We start from the raw sequence: 6000 nt of genomic DNA, 5'->3' as shown, positions 1-6000 counted from the left end.
CCAAGCCAGAGAAGCACAGTGACAAATTCTCCTGCTAATCCTTACCCAGGCTTCCTATCCAGGTCAATACACGCAGGCGCCACAGTGTAAACAGCCCAGGACACACCATGTAAAGTGACTCTACTATCCTCCATCCCCCACCCTTCCCGTCGGACGCTACTCGCCCTTAACAACAACCATTGATTTTTTTTCCCTGATGAGGATCTAGCCGGCATTTAATCTAACACTGCAGCCTCTCGATGTAGGACATGGCTGAGCATGTCATGCTAATCAATTGGTAAATACAGCCAGTGTAGGGTGAACACATATCTTTACTCGTGCTTGGGAAAAGGAAACGGCTGTAACCAAGCGTATGTTCGAAAAACAAGCATCCAACCACATAGAATGTATAGAGTTTGGTTAATAACTTAAATTTCTAATATCTTTAGGATAGTAGAATCAGGATTTAAAGCCTTAAAGAGTTATTCACAACAGCTACAGATTTCCAGAGATCTGACTTGACCCATGGTGCTGCCACAAAAACACAGGTGAGTGTCAGACCCATATCCCATTTTCTGGCTGTTCCTAATCCATTTTTGGGAAAGACACAATAAAAACTGCTGCATGGAAAATTATGCTTCTGACTCACTAAACTCTTATTTTAACATTCATATGCATTTAATAATAACAAGGGGAGAGTGTAGAAATTTATCTATGCGTGAAATAATTTCTAATAATTGCAAAAAATGTGGAATTTCTTTTGTTCCGTCCTTACCTGTTAAAGTAGGAGTAATTAGGGCTCGTTCACAATAATGAACGTTATCACTGTGGTCAGCTTCAATTAGAGCATTTACATGAAACTTGTGTAGTTTAACAGAACGGATAGATGCAAAATATACAAATAAAGCACATTTCATGTTTGTTTACAATAATTCTGGCAATAATCACGGACTGTAAAACTTTAAGCAGCATACAAACATTTCATCTAGGTCTCCTACACTCACACTACCTCCATCACTACATGAATATATAAGCAACATATATGGACCGCATCCCGACTGTATATCAAATGCACTCCAGATTATATGTGACAAGGCTGGCAATTAACAATTTCGCTCACTATGAATTCAAACCATAAAAAAAGATGATCAAGGCTAGCTGATATCTGCCGCCTATGCATAATTTATGTGGCTAGTACAAAATACCGTTCTGTTGCAGTTCTGTTCATTCACTCGACTAATTCATTGAAATAAAGCGTCCCAGAGGGGTATCCGTGTAATCAAGCTTAATCCCAGATTGATTTGAGAGGAGTCGAAGACAGAAAGCTGGAGAAAATCAGGGAAAGCTCTGCGTCAGAAGACTGCAGGAAGCCCGGAGATCAGAAGAAAGTGCAGTTTCAAATGAGAGTATAATAAAAATAAAAAGCAGACGATTGACAAAAGAATGAAAGCTGGTTTTTGTTTGATTATTATTAAAAATTGTGGTTTTCAAAGGTTTAGAATTGTTTATAAAAAGTACTACAAATTGCTCAGTTTCTATATTTTTTTAATAATATCTTCTTAATGCTTCCGTTAACCCTTTATGACGCTTCACCAACAAACTGAATTACCTTATGATCTGTATGTGTTTTCCTAGTGATGAAACTGTATCCCGTCTCAAATCTCCAACAGGGAAGCTGCAGGATGGCTGAAAACAAAAGGAAATATAATTTAAATTAAAAGGGTAAAATCAAACATGCTAAACGTAGATAACTGCATCTGCACCTGGTCCCAAACAACCTTTTCCTTTCATTAATGGATCAGTAGGGACAAATTATGATCTCTGTCTTTGACTTTGTTCCAATTACCCTCTCAACACTCTCTGCTCTCTACTCACATGGGTACAAAAGGGCTTCATACACCAAAGGACTTCTCGAGGAGCTTCACTGCATCATTATCCTTTCCCCTGGACCCTGCAGCCTCGGCTTGTCCCACTTAGAGTAATACACAGCGTCTCCGCCGGAGAGGGCATAATTAAAAAGTATTTAAAATAGGAAGGTGTTAAAGGAAAGTGCTACTGAATTTCAAGAGGGCGAAAGACAGTTTTTGGAGGAATTTCTTTTATGCAATCTGTGTCAGGAAGAAATATATAGCAACTGTTTGAACTGCTCACAATTAGTCCATCTGTAAAGTTAAGCAGCATATCTGATATGTTTTATGCTTTTGACTTAGGTACAAGAATTAAGTACCAAAGGTCACAAAGCTCCATCCACTGATGACACACAGTCTATAAAACCAAGTGCAAATGCACACATCAAACCATGACATCATATTTTGCAGTACTGGGCAGTATTACTGTTTAAAGGTGATAAACCTCGAGAAACACTTCAGCAGTCATATTTAAAGCATCCCCATTCCCTTAACCTGCTATGTAAAAGCATACATTTTAACCGAGCTGAGCCTTTTTCTTCAATGTTCACCCTTTGTATGCTAGTAGCTCACAGCGAACAAGTCACACATTCATATTTTTTGTTATTTTCACGACACCTGTGACTAAGTTTGTCATAATGAGGCGCAGGTTTATTTTATTATGAGATAATTCAACATCCACACGTTTTTTGGTTGATTCATCAGTGAAACTCTTCTGCAGCTGATTGCTGCCAACACAGAGCTGTTCCACAGATACGACTGTGGAGGCATTTAGAGGTAAGATGGCGCCATCTGCTGCTGTTCCGTGGTAAATGCAAACACAATTACTGGCTGAAAGCAGCCAGCTTAGTTGGGATGTAGAGAAAATGGGCATAAATAAATAAATAAAATAAAATAATAAGGTTAAAAAAAATTGAATCTTAATTTGTGTAATTACATTTCTCTTATTGCTGTTTTGTCTACTGTGGACTGATGTGAAGTGGGAAGATCTGATTGCTTTTTCCTGTCACAGTGTGTTTATGTGACTGGAGGGATATTTACATATAAATGCTGTAACGCCTGAAGAAAAATTGTGTATTTTTGCTAAGATATAGCAAACCACAGTTTGACTGATAAACAGCATTCTGGAATTTTCCATCTAATTCTGTGTAATTATGTGCAAAGTGTGCTTTTAATACTCCATGAGAGCACTGACTGCCTATAAATATATAAACAGACGACGTATTGGCAGCACATTGTAAAGGCTGGCAGTCTTTGCAGAAGCCACTTTCTCAGGTCACCTGGCTCCATCTACCGACAGCACAGCGAAGCTGAAGAAAATCAAGGGCAACTGCACACATCAAACATACTTTATTTTCTACTTTGTTCTTCAAATATTTTTTTTTCCTTTTGCTCAGATTTGGAGCACAGATAGCTGAACAAATTCCAGATTGCTGCAACTTGATTAACAGACGTGAAGAGTTCTGATCTGCATCCAGGCTTTGGAACAACTTTTACATCAAAGGGTTTCAGGAAACTTAAAAAAAAACAAAAAACGTCTAAAATCTAGGCCATGCTTTCTGAATAAAAAAAATGGTTTCCTGCTGATGTTGTCTCAAGTTAGTTTAACTTCTTTTCGCATCATTGTCTCCGATCAGCTGAAGTAAGGTATGATGTAGGAAACACAGACATAGGGAACTGTTCAAAACAAAGTTACAGAGCTTACCTGGCACCATCTAGTGGATGCATTAGGTAAATAAAATAAGAAGCAAATGGTACCCTACACACTTCTCTTATAAAACTGTCAGCAACACAATCAAGCGTCTCTGCTAACATTGAGTATTCACCAGTTTACAAATACACATTTCATCTGTCACCATGTAGCACAAGACGTGAAACCTGTTCAGATATATTATTTGATGATCTCGGTCTTCAATGTTTGCACTGACAAACATAAGAATGAGAAAAAACAGAAAAAAAACATACAAAACAGGATGCTGAAAGAACATAAAAGTGTCTACATAGATTTTATTTATGTTTTTTTATTTTTCTGTATCTGAAAGTACAATTTCAACCACCTTCCTGAATTCTTTATTTGATTTTGTTTCAGATCTACCAAGCACCAGTGGTGTCAGTGTCTGCCAATCAAAGCAGCCACACTTTTAAGTCAGGTATCGAGGTGGATGAGCCATAAAAAATAATGCAAACGGAGTTTATGAGAAGTGAGAACTTATCTTTCGCAGGAAAAGCCAACTGTTACACCAGGCTGTAAATATGCTTTTTTAATGCCATAAAGTTGGAGCTCGTGGGATTTACTCACTTTTACAGGCAGCATCAAGTGGCCACTAGTAAAAATGTAGTTTGTTACTGGTGTGTAGGAGATTTCCATGGCCGAGCAGCTGACTCATGTTCTTTGGAGGGACGAATCATGCTTCTCCGCCTGACATCCTATAAACTAGTCTGGGTTTGATGGCTGCCAGGAGTTACCAACAGTACTTGTCCAGTAAAAGGAACTCTTAAAGCTGCAGCATACCAAGACATTTTGAACAATTTCATGCTCCCAACTTTGTGCGGTTGGGGATGGCCCCACTGGTGTGCAACATGACTGCACACCAGTGCATAAAGCAAGGTCCATAAAGACCTGGATGAGTGAGTTTGGTGTGGAAGAACTTAACTGGCCTGAGTCTTGACCTCAACCCAAAAGAACACCTTTGGGATGAATTAGACCAGAGACTGTGAGCCATTTAGTTATTTTAGTTACATCTCCTTAACAACTAGTTTCCCTCAGAGCAACATTTAACCAAACGAAAAGCTGGTGGTTGCAGTTTCAGAGCTGTAGAGGCATCGTTCTCATCTTCAGCTGAAGTAGAGGTCCCTGGCAGCTGACAGACATTACAGATTATTACCAATACAGATGATTACTCATCTGACCAACAGTAATTTACTTAACTATCAACAGATGGAGTTGCCCAGCTAAGGTTTTGTCCACATCTACACTGACATTTTGAAAAATTTAGCTAAATGTAGCCAACAAATTTTATTTTCTTTGGCCTTTTATTCACATATGAAAATTGAACTTTATTTATTTATTTTGCAATCTCGGTTAATTAATAAAACAACCACAATGTTCAGTTTTCAGGCAATTTGAAACTTCTTTTTTTTTGGACACCTGAAATGTCTTTAACCCTTTAAGGTCTACTGGAGTGGGAACGCTCTGTTTTGCATAACTATTTTTAAATCCCGGTAGAAGTGCATCCACATAAACTAACGCAATTTTTAAATTTTTTTTTTTTTGCATAGGAAACTTGAAGAGTTATACTTGCATCTTATGCATTCAGCTTGTCCTAGGTCACATTTTCCTTCCACATATGGCTTTGCAAAAATTGCATAAAAAGCACTTGCAGCAACAGAAAAATTATATTCCTGACTTTGCCGATCTGATCAGCTGTTCATAACACTTCCTAAGTTGGACATCAGCGGGAACTATCGCATGTCCGCCATCCGATTGTTCAGTCTGACGTCACTAGCCGTGTCTGGGCCTAAACTCCGCTGCAGGTCCATATATCAAATGATCACTGTGGCATTACTGAGAGTTAAAACACTGTCTTAAGTCTTTCATCTTTAATAAAATGATCAGCGTTCTGCTCTACCAGGTGTAACAACTGAGTTTAACATCCAGGAATCCATGAAAACGGAATTTATGACATTTAACGGAGTTAGAAGTTAGCAGGAAGTTAGCTCACTAGCTTCTATCTAAATACAATATAGCATGTCCTGACTGCGGGGTTTTGGAAACAAATTAAAACGTACAGCTCTGTTATCACTTCCAACATAAATGAAGACAAAACTAAACAGCAGTGATGTTTGTAGGGTTACTGAAGTTGGGCTAGCTGGTATATAATGATGTGCTACGTGACCACTAGCGACACAGCTATGTTAGCATAATATAAACAAGCTAACTTTTTTTCCACTCGATAAAAGTTAACGTGAGTGTTCTCGGTGGTCAGGAACAAATGTAATCGCATGGCAGGATGCTGTAAAAGGACCAAACTTCAGCCAGGAGAACAACTGAGATAATCCATCCACAATACGAGGTTAGTCATTCATATACTGCTGCATGGGCTGGGCTGTAGTT

This window comes from Haplochromis burtoni, unplaced genomic scaffold (assembly GCF_018398535.1).
Source record: "Haplochromis burtoni strain Fernald_Lab_line unplaced genomic scaffold, NCSU_Asbu1 Contig_25, whole genome shotgun sequence".
Classification (NCBI taxonomy): Eukaryota; Metazoa; Chordata; class Actinopteri; order Cichliformes; family Cichlidae; genus Haplochromis; species Haplochromis burtoni.
Note: the sequence above shows the minus strand (reverse complement) of the source record.